The sequence below is a fragment of the Anabrus simplex genome, chromosome 10 (assembly GCF_040414725.1).
Source record: "Anabrus simplex isolate iqAnaSimp1 chromosome 10, ASM4041472v1, whole genome shotgun sequence".
NCBI lineage: Eukaryota > Metazoa > Arthropoda > Insecta > Orthoptera > Tettigoniidae > Anabrus > Anabrus simplex.
In genome coordinates, this window is record NC_090274.1 from 37,380,668 (window position 1) to 37,401,709 (window position 21,042).

A 21,042-nucleotide genomic window follows, 5' to 3' on the forward strand; every position below is an offset into this window, starting at 1 on the left:
CTTATCAAGAGACATTTGTTTGATATCGTTCTTACCTTTTCTTGATCATCTTGATCATCTTGATCATCACTGCTAGATTCTGCTTCCTCCTTTGTCACACAGTTCGATAGGTTTTGCCCCTGTAAAGCAATAAGAAACAACATTTAAGTCAGGAAATCAATATGGATAAAAATTCATATACACAATATTCTAACACAGTCAGAGGCTTTTGAGCTCAGTTTAGTTCAAGGATTTATGAAAGAAATCACCATCAGACATTATTATGGTAGAAAATTACTGGTAATGTGTTAACGGAAGTGATATATTTTATTATTATTATTATTATTAATCGATACGGCCACCTGTGGGCCACGTTTACACAATCTTCCTTCTGTCACACAGACTGATACCCTTCTCTTTACACTCTCGCCAAAGATTCTTGAGTCTTTGACTTCTTCTTGCTCGTTCTTCCACCGAGATGTTCCGTGGCTTCGCATGTTGCTCTTCAGACGCATCCCTCAATCCCGCAACCTTCTTCCTAAATCATGTCCTTTCTTTTATATCCTCCTCCTTGATACCTATTTCTGCCAAGTCATTGTGCACGTGTGTAAGCCATCCCGGTTGTTTTTTCCACCTTTCCTGCAGAAAAAGTATCCTGTTGGTCAATCTCTCAGGGTTCATTCTTTTGATATGTCCATAAAACGTCAGTCTCCTTTTTCTCATCACAGTCGTGATTCTTTCTACTGTCTTGTAGAGCTCCAAATTCGATCTTAACCGGAATGTGTTTGGGTCACTCGTCGACTTTCTAGGGCCTAAGATTTTTCGCAAGAATCTTCTTTCTCTTTTTTCAAGGACTGGGTCAACCTCGTCAAGGTTTCTGCTCCATAAAGGCACTCTGTTCTAACCACTGTGCAGTAATGTTTTAACTTGGCCTGAATTGAGAGAGACTTGGACTTATAGGTGTCATGACATAGTCTGAATGCCAGCTCCATCCTTCTCACCCTCTCCTTTAATCCCTCCTTTTCATCTCCATTGGGGGCGAGTATTTCTCCCAGGTATTTAAATTTTTGCACACGCTGGATATCCCCATACAATGTAACAAGTCTGTCCGTGTCGCCTTTTTTTATAGAATCCATGAATGCTGTTTTCTCGAAAGAGATTCTTAACCCTGTTTTGACTGCAACATTTTGTAGTTCTTCGACTTGTTTCTTGGCTGTTTGACGGTTGTCTGTAATAAGAACGACATAATTATAATGCAATTGCTCTGTTTTATTTGATATTACATGCTGTCTACACCTACACATTTTCAAGATTAGCCTAATGGCATATCCCTTTCAGACTGTGTACGCACAATTGTGCGGGTTCATATTTTAGTTATCCCTGACCGTATTTGATGTTTTTTCGGCGCTAGACCAGACTACAGTGATTGTGCGGGTTACGTGGCGTGTATTTCAATTGCTTTTAGTATGCGCTTGACCGCCAGGGCAAAGGAAGAAGAGTTTAAAAAGCACAGTTGATTGGCGAGATGGCAGGAAGCAGTAGTGCCAAAAGTAAGTATTTATTTATTGCGTTTATATTAATCTAGAAGCTTTACTGAATAACGGAATATATTCAATGAAGTGTGTAAATTGGTTAGTGAACGTAAATTTTGAAGATACATCATCGTATGTGATACGAGGTTTTGAATTTTGATACGCACAATTGTGTGGGTCCTGTTTTTCGGATGTTAGTTTTTATTTTGTAAAATAAACTATCAATATGTGTATTGAGGAGCATTTTAGTCAGTTTTTGACATACAAACAAAAATTCACACCTCCAGTTTTCTTTCAGGTCTGACAAGCTGGTCAATTAAAAACGTTTAAAATGCTAAGCTTGTAGCGTTACATAGGTGTTTATGTGTGGTTGGGATTTGAACCGTGGCCGCCTCTATGGTATGCCTAAGACAATGCCCACTCGGCTGTCACACTCCCCCCACACTGGCCAATTGTGCCATCAAACTGGTAGATTAGTATAGCCGTATAGTATGGTATATCTCTTATCCAGCAAATCAAATACATGTATAAGAAGTACATTTTGACATTTGACATGCAAAAGCTATAAATATAAAACAAATAAATCGTTATGAACAATAAATAAATAAATAATTACGCTCTAACAAATAAATCCTTATGTATATTTTATATTCTACTTTTATCATTACAATTACGGCTGAGGTAGTTGCTGGTACGATTGTTATTTTCTATTTTGTATTCATTCCATTAATCTACAGGCATCCCATTGACGGGTGAGATCTAATTTTGGGCAACCAGGAGGAAATCCTTGTACAGTGTTTGCATATTGTGCAGTAACTGTTAATAAAAACCCAAACTGTTACGTTAAGACAAAAATTTGCTACCGATTCTTCTCGTATTTTCGATTTGTTGATTTTCCAAATAGATCCGATATTTTGTCACTGCATGTCCTGAAGGCTATGTTCCATAAGCTATAGGATCCTTCAGCAGCAATTGGTTTGGAAATGAATACTGGAAAAATCAAAATTGTAAGTTCAAAGAATTAACTTGTTAAATTTGGAAACTAAAATGTCAAAACTGTTCACTATATATCTATCTTGGTCAAAAAATTAAACTGAGAAAGATACCCAATAACAGAAATTCCTCGCAGAATAGTGTTGAGTTGGACAGCACTCAGAGAGTTCAAATTTATTTTGACTAACAAAAATATATTAGTCAGCCTGAAGATCAAGGTATACAATTTCAGCATTTTGCTGATAATTTGTGAGTGAACAATTTAGACTAATAAAGGCAAGTGCTTATGAATTACAATACAACTTCTTTTTACAAGTTGCCTTACATTACACCGACACAGATAAGCCTTATGGCAATCATGGGATTGAAAACGGCTAGGAGCGGGAAGGAACCGGCCATGGCCTTAATTAAGGTACAGCCCCATCACGTGCTTGGTGTGAAAATGGGAAACCACGGAAAACCATCTTCAGGGCTATCGACAGTGGAGTTCGAACCCACTATCATCTGAATGCAAGCTTATAGCTACATAACCCAAACCATGCAGCCTCTTGCTCGATGCATTCCTTGTACCTCAAACCTTGTACCTTTCAGCACTATTGCAACTTTAAAATATCGCTCTCTTAACATGGCAACATTTATCTGGCCATGTCTAAAATCTGGCTAACGTAAACAGAGACCTTCATGTCCCTTGAGGTTTATTGATCGTGATACAAAATGCCAAGTGAACTGGAAATTGATGCCTCTTGAAAGAAAACAGAAATGTTTTATTGGATATTATAAAGTCATTTTGAGGGATCAATTCTCTGTCCAGCTTTATCTTCACTTATTGTTTCCAAATCTAAACAATTTTCGTACATACTTCTTAGAATTGGGCCCTAAATGGTTCAATTTAGGAGCCGTTGAGAAATGTTCCGATTTTTAAGGAGCATAACTATGGCTCCAATGTGGATGCAGCTATTAATTTCACAGAATTCAAGAATTATCTACGAAATTGAAGTAGCTAGCTTTTCATCTTCGTATTAATTTGTTGACACTAGTGTATGGTTTCCAATTACCGGGTGTAAGCCCAATGACTTTCAAATTAAGAATGGTAATTTTCGAGAAAACCATGACATCTTTCGCAGAAGTGAACATTTTGCTATAAATTTCAATTACGATATAATGTGCTAAAATTCTGGCTGGTAGTTCAATAACATTCGATCCATCATCATCTACAGAGGGACAGTCACTGTTACCGATTTCTTTCAAAACAAAAAGCGGCAAATTTTATTTCTTTTGTGGTTTTGCCTGCGTATTTTTATATAAGTTAAGTGATGTATTGTGAAAAAGTTCAAAGAGGAGATTATTTAATACAATTATAAATACGGTCTAGAAAACCAAGAATAATGGCCGAGAAGATTTGCCATGCTGAGCACATGCAACCTCGTACTCTGCATGCCTTCAGGCTGAGCAGCGGTTGCTTGGTAAGCTATGGCCCTTTGGAGCCGTTACATTATAGGGTTTGGTTTTATAAATAAATAATTGTTTTATTATAATCTATTAGCTTCATTTCCGTATTGATTGGTATCACAGTATAAAGATAATTTAAAAGTCACCACCTTATCAATACACAGATTTATTTACTTCAAGATTGGTAAATTAGGTCAAGACCGGTTTCGATCCCTAAGGGATCATCTTCAGTTGACATACATATAAAAAAGATATTTACAAAAACATCACATGTAAAATATTAATCTTATAGTTAATTCAATTGAGACAAATTTTTTTTGTATTTAGAATGTTGGTGGATACATCTTAGTTTGAAAACATGTGTGTGAGATTTATAGGCTCACTATGTCTAAATTATTGCATATATAGGTCCTATACTTCTTTACATACAGTGTCAAAATTATTACATTCAATATAATTTATCTATTTGATGAAAACACTGGCAAATTGCTTACTGAAATGGTAAAGTGTGTACATTTTTTAGTTTTAAAGTACATGTTTTTTACATGTTGTCATATTACAATTTATATTACAAAGTATAGAATAAAATTATTCTTGCATTTGTGCACATTGATAATAGTGAGACTATTGTAGGATCTTCAAAAAATATACCGTTGTTTGAGGTATGTCACTGTATATCTGCCCGACAGGCAGCCACGCAGAATACACGGTCTCAACATTTAACATACATTATCTTACAACACATAGAAGCCTCCACGCCACAACAAACGTGCAACTTTACCAAGACGCACGACATTTCAAACGCACCCCATTTCACAATAGTCACCCATTCCACTAGTAACGACATGCGATAAGAAGGAAAATGTTTTCTTAACGACATACAGAATCTGAAGATAACTCCAACAACAGCAGCAGCTTACAAAATTGCAACAAATACTATACTACAACACGTAATTCACTTGTAAAAAGAGGCAAAGCAACATAGTATAAATATGTATTCGGTCCTATTTATGTAAACATTTCATACATTTCTAACTGACCAGTTATATCAGATTACAATCTCACAAACAGTAACAACCCATAGTACTGTTCTTAATCTATGTTAACCCTATCTTACGTTTGAAAAATGTGCACATATTACGTATTACATACTTACATATTAGTACTTTTAATGTAAAGAATTTATTTTAATAAGCTACCATATACCAATATTTTAGTTATGAAGAGTTCATTTTAACTAGATCATCCCATGCTTGTACCTAACAAGCGGCAAAAATAAACAATATAAACAAGGGATTGAACCCTTTCCCATCAGACTTACTTTAAACATTTCCAACTGGCCTTCATATTAGACCACAACTTTACAAATGGTAACAAACCATAGAACTAATGTCAATAAATGTAAACCCCATTTTAATATATAAAACAAGTACAGAAGGTACCACATACTTGTATTTTAGTATTAAAGATCTATTTTAATAATGTACTACATACCAGTATTTTAGTCATGAAGAATCTAAATTAACAAGGTTATTCTATGTTTCTTCCATTTGACCGAACTATAAAAAGTGAAATTTCATAACTTATATATAAGAATGTAATTAGGCTATTGACATTTCAAAAAAGCAGATATACAGTGACATACCTCAAACAACGGTATATTTTTTGAAGATCCTACAATAGTCTCACTATTATCAATGTGCACAAATGCAAGAATAATTTTATTCTATACTTTGTAATATAAATTGTAATATGACAACATGTAAAAAACAACATGTACTTTTAAACTAAAAAATGTACACACTTTACCATTTCAGCAAGCAATTTGCCAGTGTTTTCATCAAATATAGAAATTATATTGAATGTAATAATTTTGACACTGTATGTAAAGAAGTATAGGACCTATATACGCAACAATTTAGACATAGTGAGCCTATAAATCTCACACACATGTTTTCAAACTAAGATGTATCCACCAACATTCTAAATACAAAAAAAATTTGTCTCAATTGAATTAACTATAAGATTAATATTTTACATGTGATGTTTTTGTAAATATCTTTTTTATATGTATGTCAACTGAAGATGATCCCTTAGGGATCGAAACCGGTCTTGACCTAATTTACCAATTTTGAAGTAAATAAATCTGTGTATTGATAAGGTGGTGACTTTTAAATTATCTTTATACTGAAATAATTGTTTGGCGATAGGTATGTTGCAAAACAGACAAAACATTTATGAAATCTCTCCCAAGAACAATAATTTTCCCACCGGAAGGAATGGAATGTAGTTGCAGTAGAACCTCGATTATACGTTCCCGGAAACTACGTTTTCCCGTATTATTTGTTCAAATTACGTGGTCCCGTGAGCATCTTAAATAAATCATGTTGTAATAATCCCGCACTATCCGTTCCTCGAAGAAACGATTTTCCAGATCAACCATCCAGAAATTTCAGTCCCATCAACGCTAAATCCTCGATCACGCATTTTTCAAGAAACTGTATCTCACGAAAGGACGGCTACGGCATACTTACGGATCTTGGTGTTAACGTCCCGTCATTGCAGTAATTTGAGGAAGTAGGCCCTACTGTACTGGGAAAGCGATCGGCAGTGAATCATAAAGCAGAATGTCCACAACAATTGGAAGGAGACAGGGCGCATTTCGACAGCTCTACTTGAATTGCAAGTTGTCCACTTCATGACCTATCGATGAGTATAATCAACAAGTATAATTAAAGAACCACCTAATCGATACACTATTTTTGCGTTTATGTATATTTAATTTTGCCCAACGCAAAAAAATAAAGTATCGATTAGGTGGTTCTTTAATTATACTTGTTGATAGCTCTACTTGAAGACGGAACGAGTTTCCTCAAATGTTCGTACTTGCAAAATGTCTACATTATGTCCAGGGTTAGATGTTTATTTTTATTTTATTGTTTACTTTTTTTCGAGTGTATCACCAAACAGATTTTCAGCACTTCCCTCTTTCGTCGCCATAAGACATATCTGTGTCGGTGCGACGTAAAGCCAATAGCAAAAAAAAAGCACTTCCCTCAGGGCACTGTATAGTCACTGGGCTTTCAGGCAGAAATCGAAACTGCTCCTTAAGTAACATAAATTTAATATTTTAATATTATCATATACGATTATGTTATCGAGACCAGAACAGCTGTTACAGCTTACATACTGGTACATAAAGCCATGGGAGGTTTTGGGATTGCCTATTACCTACTGTTTTGGTCCCAATATAAGACTGAGAATTTCACGTTTTTGTGTTAAAATGTTATAAAAACTGCAGTTGTTTTATTTGCGCAAGTTACATTTAAAAACTTTGTATCATTTCGTACTCGTACTGACTTGTACAGCAAACACGCTTTCCAGCCTAGCTCAAGGTCGCGAATAACCGTAATTTCGGAAGTATTAATGATATCTTTTCTCTTTCCAATTTGATTGTGATTTGTGATGGGCAGGATTGATTGTAATGCATTCGAGAACTTGAGAATAGAAATTTACATTCAAAACCATATTCTCGAGTTCAACATAACCTTTAAAAGTCGATGTAGCCCTAATTTACGCGGTACAAGATTTCCATAAACTGACTACAAATTACAATGAAAGAATAAAAGAAAGGGATTTCGCTATCATGTTGAGCGCTTTTATATCTAGTGTGCTTTATTTTATTAGGTTAGTGAATTAAAAACTATTGTGGTCGATCGTTTGACTTGGCGTTACGGGTATTAGATTTTTCGAAGAGTTTGACTGACCAAAGTTGATAAACTGAAAGAGTTTTCAGAGGAAACTGATGAAGTTTCCCCGGTAAAACTTAATGTAAAGTTTCGAGATTTTTACGTAACGTACAGGTAAGTAACGTTTAAAGCCAGCCTCGCGGTTTACCTTGCCTGCCTCTCACCTGGAGCGTCCGGGTTCGATTCCCGGCCAGGTCAGGCATTTTTACCTGGATATGAGGACTGGTTCCAGGTTCAGTCATTTTACAATTACCTTTAATTGAGGAGCTATTTAATGGTGAGATGGCGATCCCAGTCTAGAGAGCCAGGAATAAAGGCCGACAGAATTCGTCACACTGACCATGTGTCACCTCGTATTCTGCTGGCCTCAGTAGGCGGAAGGCCCATTGAGGCTGTAGTTTGGTTTGGTTTAGGGGTGTTTGTAAGATTATAAGTAGGTATACATATTATACATATTTCAGTTTTGCTATGTTTAGTCAAATTGTTGATGGTTCATTCGTTCCTGGATTTTCCGTTTTCCCGTGTTGTACGTTTTTTTTTTCCATTGTCCCCCCAAAAACATAGAATCAAGGTTCCACTGTACCTATCAGTGTTCTCCCTAGAACCTTTTTAAAGGGAAAACCGCCCTGCCGATTTTATAGACCGCCCAGCTAACATAACCTAGATATATGCTAGTTCCATAATATTAATATATATTTCAGTCGTTGGGTGTTCCAAATTTAAATTTAAATACTGTAAAGCTGTTTATTTATATGACAAATCTTCATTATTGTCAGAATAACTGCATCAATTACATCGGAGTTTAAATGTTTAGCTTGACTACCATATAGTCACGTGCACGAGCAGTGCCTGAATTAGCGTGGAATCGCATGCGATTCTGCATGACGTCACAAACCCGTATGGCACTCCACAGTAACAAAATGGTAAGCCCCTGCGTTACATGATTATCAATAAACAGTAGAACACTAGAAGTTCAAAATACTTTGTTACGGTGTGTCTTGTTTGTGATAATACTAAAATACTTCAATTTTGCGGTTAAAGTTTACCTGTCTGATGTTATTAATGCCCCGAGGTGAATAAACTGAAATTTTATCCTATCCATTTTTTGCACCCTATTTCCTGCCTGGCTACTCATTCCTGGCACCTGGCTGACGAAAATTTCTAGGGAGAACCCTGCCTACAGTATATTTTAGATGACGATTCACACATATTAATGAGCGACTATTTGACATTGGGACTTTATCCCGGATTGAGCCATGCTAATCGAACATTGCCAGCTGCTTTGGAATTTAATTTTAAACCAGACACCAAATTCATTTAAATTTAGAGAAATGTTGAATGTAATGTACACTGTTTAACAGCTGGGCAACAAAACGGAACAGCAGTTTTCCCTGTCCACAAAGTACCAACTGACCAGTAAGATAATGACTGCGCAAATGTACCTACTCCCCTACCACCTTCCCTATCATGCTTGCTGTTGAGTGCTCTCACGTTTCAGGCAGGCTTGGGCTCACCAGTACACAAGCGCATTAGCTAATCAGACTGCTACATTTTCTTCAATAATTTAAAAATATACGGCAAGAAATGTTTATGCTAATCTACAGGCCAAAAGCTTTTATCAGAATGCTTTACGATGTCCACTGGTTCAGCCGCTCTCTCAAAATTCATGCAAAACAAATCAGCTTACTGTTTTAAATATATAGACAAAAAGGAACAAAGAAGTGCAAATTAAGTCATAAACAGAAAGATAGGAGAGATTTTAAAAGACATTTGAGAGGCAGAATATTGTCCTTTGGGTCATTCCATTTAAACACCCTCAAATATGTCAGCAACCTCCATCAAAACAAACTGTCATCTTGGGAACAGAAGGAACCAACTATAGCACTAAGGTCACGAAAAGATGAGAGCGTGAGAGGACTTCTATGTACTTACAAGAGGATCACAAGCATCATTCCTCTCTTCATCTGCTTCCTCATCATCTTCTCCCCCTCCTCCATCCTCTTCCTCCTCCTCACACCAGGCTGGTTCAGACTTTACAACGACTAACTCAGACATCTTGCTCAGTGGCGATCACTTCGCAGCACAGTTCTTGCTTCGAACCGACCAAAAAGTAAGACCAGCTCATCCTTTCACCATTGGTAGAAACCTACGGCAATAAAACAGAACATTATAATATTATCCCATCAAGTTTTGAATTGTAGAATTTCTGTTTCTGTTTACATGGAAATTGAATGACTATTAAAATACATGACCACGGAGAAGTCTACGATTTTTCACCTCCAGTCGATAGCATCAGTTTCACATGCATCACACAAAAAGACACAATTATTGGAAGTTTATATACCATTATGGAAGATCATAGTCACAGATTCTCCAATTTTATGGAGAAATCTATTCACAAGAACGTGATTATTAATCCAGAAAAATGTCACATGCATTGGCCAGGGTATAACCCTGCGGGTGCGAGGTATTCTACTCACAATTAAATAAAAATCACATAAATACTTCAAAAACCAAAAGTACTACATGCTTTAGATCATTTTACTAAAAAAAAACCTTGTGTTACATTCCTATATAAAAATGAGTTACCTTCCACAACTGGTGAAATAAACTCATGAATTTTTAAACAGCCAATTTGCTTGGTCTTTTCATCAGAATTTCATGTTTTGCACTAAAGATGGAGACACGCATTTTAACACTGAATTATATAAAAAATATGAACATTTTCATAGTGATTTCAAAAAGGTCTACTTCACTCAATATAATCCAAACACAAACACAGGGAGATTCCAATATGAATAGATGTTATTGGAAAGTTAAATTTTCCAGCTAACTCATTCTTGGTTGCCAGCATTTCGTCCCAGTGTGCCAATTTGGCCTCATCTGTTGGTAAACAGCACAACCATCAGGACACATGGCTAACTTTGCTGGAAAACTGATAATGTCCAATAACGGACTATTTAATTTGCAATTATCAAACACAAATATTTAAGTTTCTCTATGGGATTCATTATCTATATCATCTGATGGCCTAGCAGGCATCAATTTTTGTACATAAGATGAAGTATCGGGTAGTGCATTGGCACTACCTGTGGCTCCAAGCAGCCCATGCAGTGGCCTCTGCTATATGCACTAGCCATGCATCTTGGTGGGTATGCTGGTTACCAACTGATGAGCCCAAACTGGCACACTGGGGTGAAATGTTAGCAATGAAAAAGTAGTTGGCTTGAAAATTTATCATTTCCAATAACACTGGTTAACAAGGCTTTCTTCACAAGAAATCTGCAGTTTGTCATAATGAATTCAGATTATGTAGTCAGAATTTTTCCATCAGGCCGAGTCTTTTTCATGACCAGCAACTTTCTAAACTTTGATTTTTGCATTCTCTTTTACCTGGAATCTTTACCTCGTGTATATATATATTCCATTCAAGCTGTATTTAAGGAAATTATATGTAATATCATGTTGAAGCACCAAAAGACAAGATTGCGTAGATTCATTCCTGTTTTGACATGCGCAAACCTGTTAATATGGCATTGTCATGTGTCAGTATTGAGCAGACTGTGAGAGTGTTAGCAAGAATATCACTAGTGAAATATTTCCTTCCTTTCTGTGTATTGAATATGTTGTGTTTTAGTGTTTTGTTTTTTGAACACGCCAAGAAAGAGTGTAAATCATGCAGATATTACTGGTGAGCTGACCTTTAAGTATCACAGGCGACATTTCACTCAACTTGTGAAAGAGTGTTATGAACTTTACTTTGCATGCCGAGTGGGCAATATTGACAAGAGCTGGGTCCCAAATCCTATGCTGTGTTTCATGTGTTAGACTGTTGACTGGATGGAAAAATGGTACACATCATATGCCAGTTACAATTCCTATGATTTGGAGGGAACCGAAAGATTTTTTTTAATATTAAAGGAATCACATCTAAATCAAATTATACAGTTACATATCCAAATTTGCCATCTGCAATGAATGCAATGAAGCCAGTCTTGCACAATGAAGAATTCCCTGTACCAGTATATGCAGATAAGGCATTAACCTACAACTCTGATTCTGAGGTAACTCAACCTGAAAATGATTCAGTGATCCTGCATATGAAGGCAGTAGCTGTTCATCAGAACGATACTTCCCCAATCGGTAAGACCTTAATGACCTGATTCAGGATTTAAACCTGTTTAAACAGCAAGCTGAAGTTTTAACTTCCAAGACTCAAAGGCTGGAATCTACTCCAAAAAGATGTACAAATATGTCGCTATTGAAGCTGCCATAGTGATTTCAAAGAGAGCTTCTCTGAAGAAAATGATATTGTGTTCTGCAAAGATATTCATTCTGTTATCGAAAATCTTGGGCATCAAAACTGGCCAGATGAGTGGCGATTGTTCATAGACTCGTCTAAAGTTAGTTTGAAGGCAGTGCTGCTACATACTGGCAAAGAACTTCCATCAATACCTGTAGTGCATGCTGCTGATATGAAAGAGACATATGAAAACATGAAACTAATTTTAGTGAAAATCCAGAAATAATAAGTCTCACTAGGTTAGAAAATCAAGGTCTAAACACGAATCTGTTATCCCTGGCCAGAAAAATGTGTCCCATGTCCCTTTAGTGAATCTTGAAAAAATATATTTACCTCCACTGCATATTAAATTAGGAGTAATGAAAAATTTTGTCAAAGCTATTGAAAACAACGTACCTCAGATTAATAATCAGATACTGCCTAGTCCAAACAGCAAACTTTTAACTAATGAAACATCAAGGATATGTTATGAAAAAAGGGATAACAGTGCACACTGAAGATTTTAACAAGACTTATTAAAAGCACGAACTTTTTTCTTCATAAGAACATTTTAACATTCACATCATCATTCTATCTTCAATTTTAAATGTTTTTAACTATGATATATGTCAATTTTTTGGAATCTACTTAAGATGATCCAATTAGGATTCAAACATGCATAGATGTGACAAATGTAAAATTTAAGTTTTTTAAAAGTAACACTTTGTGGCTCCACCATATTGGGACATCTCAGAAGTGCCCAGACCTGCATCAGATGTGATCTCACATCTCGAGAGAGAGAGTGTCAACACCGTCTGTGCTGGTTGTGGCCAGATGGACAGAACATTACATTGTCAAAGTTGTGCGGTCATTAAAGTCCTCAACTGACTGTGTCACAGGAATATCTCATGGAAAGCATTACTGCCCACAACGAACAGCGCAGTGGCCAACCACGGATGCTTAATGACCTCGATTAGTGGAGTCTGGCTAGAATTGCCCGGGGTAACAGACTAGCCACACTGGCTAAAATCATACCTACATTCAATGCAGGAGGTACCAGCAGGTCATTGTAGCCTTTTTAACGTCAGTGAGACTGTGGGACCATAAAATCTAGCAAAGTGCCCTTGTTTACACCACAATACTGGGCACAGCATCTTATCTGGGCTAATTGGACCGTGGAGAACTGGCAACACGTAGCTTGGTCCAATGAATCACTGCTGTAGCTGTTTCGAGCTTACAGTAAGTTTTGGTTAATAGTGCAGACCCAACGAAGCTCCATAATGATGTGGGGCGTGTTCACGTGGCATGGGTTGAATCCGCTGATCCACTTGACCAAGTCATAGAAGAGCGATTGCTATGTTGAACTGCTTTGAAGACCCCTTGCAGCCCTTCATGAACTTCACGTTCCCCTACAGCTATGAGACATTCTAGCAGGATAATGCACCGAGACATTGGGCCCAATTACACAAGAAACTCGTTTATCTGGCCCTCATTAATCCGGATCGAAAATAATAAAAAGTTATTTTTACTTGTAGGCCCTACAGTATTTCTTTTACGGGGTCAATTCTTCTTGAATGTCTTTTCCACCAAGGATAGTTAAAGACAGGATGGAAGTAAGTCGGCCATGGTCTATCAAAGGTACCATCCCAGCATTCACCTGGAATTGAGAATGGGAAACCGTAGACTCTTCTGAGTTCCTTGACACATTTGCACGCATTCCCGGATGCTTGGACGTAGATGTGAACAACGTAAATGACTGGTTGAAAAATTACTGTAATTCAAGCTACGGTATAATGACAGATGAATAAATTATTGCCTCATATTCCTCGGCAGGTACTGATGAGAGTGATGGTGAATTCGAAAATAAAACTGGCACTTCATCAGAAGAAACAATGACGCATGGAGATGCAACAATGCAGTTGGACGAACTGATGGCCTATTTAGAATCCCAGACTGAAACCACACCGGCATAACTGATGTTAGTAAAATATCTTTGTGATCCTGCTGTGTGCAAACGATATACATATGTAAAACAGAAAAATTTCACACATTATTTTAGTGCATAAAACACAGTTGTAAATGTAAGAAAAGTGTTTTTATATTTTTTGTGCAATTGAAAAAAAGGTATTACTGTACAACTTATGTTAATATATTATCTAACATGTACTGTATTTGTTTTTTAGTTTTTCTGGATTATCCAGATTTTCGATAATCTGGATCAGTTCCGGTCCCACTTAATCCGGATGAACGAGGTTCTTGTGTAGATGAACAGGCTTGGGTGGAGCTTTTAACAGTAGGAAAGATCATAATATGAAGAAAAGTTGGAATTCAAGAGGCCAAATTGGTGGAAATATTCATTTATACGTAGACGAATTAGGGATTGGAGTATTTTAACAAAGGAAAATGTTCGATAAATTTCCAAGTTCTCTGAAATCATATAAGAAAGGACTAGGTAAACAACAGATAAGGAATCTTCCACCTGGGCAACTGCCCTAATGCAGATTAGTGATGATTGATTGATTGACTGATTGATTGATTGATTAGCAGAGAGTGAGGGTATGTTTCCTTTCTACAATGTCACGCTTTAGCTGTAGCTTGGTAAGTCATGGTCCTTCGGGGTTTGGTTTGGTGTAAGTTGTAAATCTTTGAGAACTGTTCACCAAACAGGAATTCTTGGAAATTTCACTTGATTTGTGGAAACGGGATAGTGAAAACGAAAATCCTCAGCCTGTTTCGAGTCATTTGTCTGGGTCAGGAATGGAATGAATGAAGTCTAGCAGTGAGGATAGGAATTGTGCCGGCTGCTGAAGCCTGTCGCACTCTTCTGGGGCAATGATTAATGACTGACAGATGAAATTAAATTATACTGGAAAGTATCGCTGGAATGAAAGACGACAAGCAAAACTGGAGTGCGCAGAGAGGTCTCTGCTTTATCCAGCACAAATCTCACGTGGAGTGACCGGGATTTGAACCATGGAACCCATTGGTGAAAAGCCAGTGCACTGCCGCCTGAGCCATGGAGGCTCATATGGTATACAGTACTAATTCAATTAATTTTAAAAAGTTCACATAGTTTTAAAAAATATCCATGCCATTGATTTTTATTTTTTATTATAGATTCCATTGTTCTAGCCTTCCATAGTATTCAAAAAACATGATTAAATATCACGGCAACATTATAGAGTACCTACTCAATACAACCTACATTGTGTAATTTCTTTATAACATTAATTTTGCATGCCTGCAGTTTACTAACCTCTCTCTCTTCCAGTGTACACGGTTCTAGACTGTAGGTAAGAATGGGCACAAAGTATGACTTACACAGAGCTATCTTGGTTCTCTCATCAAACTGTATGTGACAATACCGTACAATGCCACTTTTTTGTACCTATTTTAGTTAATGTGAAATATTCCCTCTAACTTTCTGAAAAATATAATATAAATTCTGCCATGTTTGTTCTTCACTTTTAAATATGTCCGCCTCCGTAGCGTAACGGTTAGTGTTATTAGCTGCCGTCCTCGGGGGCCCGGGTTCGATTCCCGGTACTGCCAGAAATTTAAGAATGGCAGGAGGGCTGGTATGTGGTTGAAATGGTACGTGCAGCTCACCTCCAATGGGGGTGTGCCTGAAAAGAGCTGCACCACCTCGGGATGAGGACACGAGTTTACTTTTACTTTTTACTTTTAAATATGAACATAATTCTAATATTGTTATTTAGTAATGAATTATGATTATCAAAAGAGTGGCCGGAGTTACTCTATGTTTTCGGGTATCTTTGGCCACCATATAAATAATTCAAGAAAAAAAGTTTTCTTCAACTTAGTGTTACTTTGGCTACTGTGAATGGTTTTTAAAAACCTGCAGAATACCCAGTATCAATGATCACAAACAAATGAAAACGATATGTGGTGAATCAGATGTATAGTGATCAAATTTATAGGATATTTTCAAACAATTCACATTTTCCACAAAGAAGAAACTATTTTATTTAGCCTAAGCATCCAAGCATTGTATTATATTACAAATTACATGTTGCATTGCATAAACATTTGAAATGGTGCAAAAGGTCATAAATAAAAGGTACGAAAATCATTATGTCCAATTCTATGGAGAGAAAAGAACGTCTAAAAGGAAGCAATTTTGTAGACTGTCCTCATAAGTCCTTCTAAATTAGAAAATATCTGGGCCATCAATCAAGTTCTTAACTGTGTATCATCCATGTCAACTGACAGCAGTCTATGCATCTGTCTTTAGGCACATTTATCATTGAAAATGGGAACCATCTTTCCTCTCCCCATCTGGATAAACCTCCTCTTTCTTCTCAGAGGCTTGCCAAACTGTTATTGTGCCTTTATTAATCTCTTCTAAAGTGTTTTTGAGGTAAACAGGATTTTAATCACAATACCCGCGGCCGCGTAATGTTTTCCTGTATGTTCTTGGCATAGCCGAAGTTATCCCAGAAGAGAACAACTTTTATTACAAAACTATTCCCTGAAAAACCTATTTGAATAAAATGCATCAAATTGGGTTGATCAGTTATCAGACATACTTGCATTTTGACCCCATAAACCACTAGAATGGAGAATCGAATGCTGGGGCTAGGGAAGAATTTGTTTTCTGCTGTTACCAGACAAGACAGCAGTGGGGGCTGCGAAAGAAATCGATTGACTCAACAATGAGCCCGCCAAAGTTCTTTGGACTACCAAGTGTTGATAGAGAATTCTACTGTGTGTGAATTTTAGTTGTTGCAGGTGGTTCGTCTTTTTCAGTATAGGAGGCAGGAGAAAATCAGTGTTGCTATTTGTCAGTGGCCAAATTTACCCTGTATGGCCGAAGTTACGGTATTATTTAAAAAAAGTTATATCGACAGTGCACAAGCAATACCTTGTATTCCACAATGCCCTTCCAATCCATTATTTTCTTTAAGACTGGTCACGCCTCCCAGCCACAAACTGATGTGCAGTCCAGCGGAACAATGTCCATTGCGTTCATTTTCCTATGCCAATTTGTAAAGAAAAATGAACTTTACTGAACCATACTGTAGGAATGCATATTTTCATGAAGTATTTACACCCTCCTACATTCAATGTTCAATTTCCTTTACACATCAACAAAGGAAAATGAACACAACAAACATTGCTCTGATGGACTGCATATCCATGGGTGGTTGGAAGGCGCGACCAGTCTTAAGGAAGATAATAGATCAGAAGAGCATTCATTGTGGGATACAAGGTGTTGCTCGCGCACTGTCAATATCTAGAGAAATGAATATCATTTTAAGGGCCTGTATTGGACTTTGATTAAACCAAATTAAAATAATAATTGAGTTAATTCCACCTTTTCAATACAAATTAAATAGTGTTCATTAAATAAACATTTAATGGGACTAGTTTCAACCTCTTTACAGATCATCTTCAGCCATATTGTGCATAGAACAACGTATTTGAAACACAGTGGTTTTAAAGATGCTCTTAAAACATAGAAGTTTGACACTATGAAAAAATTGATTTTAGAATTTCCTTAAAACACTTTTGTTCACTTAGCTGTGGGAATATATGAGAAGAAGAAATCTTCTAGTATTCTTCACAGTATTCAAGAGCATACATCAAGGGCGCCCATACACGGGGGCAAGGTGGGGCCGTGGCCCCCCGCTAGCTCTCAGGGAAAGGCAAAAATCTAACGTAGTCAGATGTTTTCCTTTCAAGAAAATGATTTAAAAGTCAGTATTACGTAGAAGTTGTATTACCGTCTCCCACCGATAGGCAGGGTATACCGTGGATTATTCTACCGCAGAATAAAAGTCGCCATTTATCTTCCAAAATATTAAAAATACTACGAACCCCCAGGTCTATCCCCCCCCTACAAACTGTCATATGGGCGCCCATGGCATACATACAAATCGAAATTCACAATCTTGATGAAGTATAGAACTGAGCATATATGCATAATGTTGTTGTAGTAGAGAAGAAGTCTTTTGATATTCTTCGTATATTTCTTCAACTCTTATTTTAATTAGGACATTACTTTGCATATGCTCAATTCTACATCTCATCAAGATTATAAAGTATTTAAAGTGTATCTACACTTCGCAGTGATACGAAGAATATCAAAAGACTTCTCTACTACAACAACATTAAGCATATATGCCCAATTCTATACCTCATCAAGACTGAATTTCGACTTGTATGTACGGTCTTGAATACTATGAAGAACACTAGAAGATTTCTTCTTCTCATATATTCCCACAGCTAAGTGAACGAAAGTGTTTAAAGGAAATTCTAAAAACAATTTTTTCATAGTGTCAAACTTCTATGTTTTAAGACCATCTTTAAAACCACTGTGTTTCAAATACGTTGTTCTACACGCGATATGGCTGAAGATGACCTTTAAATAGGTTGAAACTAATCCCATTAAATGTTTATTTAATAAATATTTCATTTGTATTGAAAAGGTGGATTTAACTCACTTATTATTTTAATTTGGTTCACTGTCAATTAACATTTTTTTTAAAATGGTATTATCACATAAAGCTTGAAGGTGAAAACATTCAATGTGTACAGGTAGTTCTGATACCTAGGCAGCATGATTTCCAGCAGGAATACTGAAGACAAAGAAATAGTAAACAGAGTGGCTAGAAGTTACGACGTCTACAACCTCGCAAGACATCAACTTTGGGATAACAAAGTGCCCATGAGAACCAAGATGACTCTGTTAAGTGATACTTTGTGCTCATTCTCACACACAGTCTAGAAACATGTAGGACCTACATTAAAACAGACAGAAGTTAGTAAACTGCAAGCATGCAAAATTAAGTTTCCTCCAAAGTAAGGTTGAAGGAAGAAGGCCAATGAGAAGATGAAGAAAGAGATGCCTACACCAGCTGAGAGAGGACATAAAGAGAAGAGGATGGAACTGGTAATCAGTGCTGAGAGAGGACATGAAGAGAAGAGGATGGAACTGGTAATCAGTGCTGAGAGAGGATATATTTCTGGACAGACAACAGCAAGGACTCGTTCAAATCACCCTCCCCAACATGCGGGAACGATTCCATACACAATGTGTTAGCAATATGGGCATCAAGTATTCAGAGCCACCTCTTTTTATCCTCTGCTTCTGTGTCTGGGCACAAGGATGTTGGTCCCCCTCAAGGTTGTTTCAACCAATTATCACCAACTGCTCTTGGGCATCTTGGGCCAAAACACCCTTGAAAATGCACAAACTTTTAATAGTATCCTAATGATTTAAAAAAAATCAAGGTACTTAGTACACAACACTGCAGTATATTCAAATTGGCAGAGTTAGCTTCGACTGAGGATTTGTAGATATGAGTTCAAATATCAGGGTCATTGCCCTCTTTAATATCTAATGTAGGCCTAGACAGGCTAGTGTAGGTTAAAAATATAAATATGCGACATTCTTTTTGTGGGAAAATAGGCTTCTGTACTGAACTATCAGGTTTAATTCATAAAAAGCGCCGCGAAATAACTTCGAGAGAGACTTTTTTTTAGAAATCACAGAAACAGAGAATATTTAAAAAATCTGCTTTCCCAATAAATTTAATTAGAGCAATAAGAATATTAACCTGCACTTATTTCAAGGGATGCTGATTATGAGTAGGTCTATACGTTTCAAAGTATGGATTTTTCAACTTACAGTACACGCCCCTCAAATGCAGTATTTTATGGTTATTTATCTTAAAATACAATAATTTCACTTATTTTTATGAGCTATCTTTATTAATATATTACGAAAGGAAATATCAAAATATACATTTTACATTATTTTACCTGAAAAATATTCCTCCAACATCCTCTCTGTGAGAAGTGTCAGCACGGCTTACGGACGTTGCCAAACTTACACCAACATGGTTGGTTCGATCGGCTAACAACAGGAATAATACCTGACATAACCTATATCATAGAGACCGGGGTGTTGAAAAGCTATGCACTTCAAGTCATGAATCCACAAGATCTTACATAAGCCATTCCATAATGAAAAGTATCTTTGAAATGGTTTCCTGGAACATGTATTGTTATTGATTTCTTCCCACGACATTCTTCTGATATTTTTGTTTTGGTCTGGCAGCTGATACATACTACAGCTACAGTTTGCAACTTTGTTACTAGATGGCGTTGCAGGTATTCTTTACAAGTTGTTCCCAGTACTGAACACAACAGAACGCGCTCTGTTTAAAATCTATACATCTACATCTTTTGACTTGGACCACGTATTGAAGAGACATTAACTCAAAAAGCGTTGTAGAGGTGAAATAATCTAAATATTTACTAATGTACAAAATCCATGCAATAAGAGATTTCATAATCTTCTATTCGTAGCTTCTTATTTCTTTGAAATCGTTCAGAAAGATGTATGATCATTTCCTCGGTCTACCATTGTGCTGGGTTCGATTTCCAGAAAGGAAAATTTAGAAATAAGGATTTCACTTCTTTAAGAGCTCATGGCTCTAGGTACAAGTTAAATCCCGAAGGCAAAGGCAACTGCGCCTGGAGCTAACTACTCTAATGCACTTCAATCACTACTGATTTCCATTTAGGGCAGTCGACCAGGTGGCAGATTATCTGTTGTTTTCCTAGCATTTCTTAAAGAGATTTCAAAGAAATTGGAAATTTATTGAACATCTCCCTTGGTTAAGTTATTCCAATCCCGTAATTCCCTTTCCTACAAACGAATATTTCCCCCAATTAGTCCCGTTGAATTTCAACTTCATATTGTGATCTTTCCTACTTTTAAATACACCACTCAGACTTATTCGTCTACTAACGTCATTCCACGGTATCTCTCCACTGACAGCTCGGAACATACCACTTAGTCGAACAGCTCGTCTCCTTTCTCCCAAGTCTTCTCACCCCAAACTTTGCAACATGTTTGTAAAGCTACTTATTGTCGCGGTTACCTTCCACGCCTCCAAGACCTATTTAGTCAGCATAGGGGTAGCTTTTCCTTCTTTTGACCCTTCAGGGTTAAATTTTTCAGGCTAGTATCCTAGAAAAAGAGGTCGCAAAATGTCACGTACAGCAGGAAAAGTGTGTCAATTAT

General features: G+C 36.8%; 1 protein-coding gene and 1 long non-coding RNA gene across 2 annotated transcripts in view; both read right to left on the minus strand.

The window, feature by feature from the left end:
* Positions 1-53, minus strand: part of LOC136882268 (uncharacterized) — a 46,663-nt gene extending 46,610 nt beyond the window's left edge. Inside the window, exon 1 of the mRNA XM_068229515.1 lies at positions 36-53. The gene's annotated coding sequence lies outside the window, so the exon portion shown is untranslated. The remainder of the gene's footprint in view (positions 1-35) is intronic.
* Positions 49-19,836, minus strand: LOC136882269 (uncharacterized). The gene is made up of 3 exons (XR_010861124.2): positions 19,773-19,836; positions 9,635-9,848; positions 49-119 (listed from the first exon to the last, which is right to left on the minus strand). It is a non-coding gene; the product is annotated as an uncharacterized lncRNA (long non-coding RNA).
* Between the last annotated feature and the right edge of the window lie 1,206 nt (positions 19,837-21,042).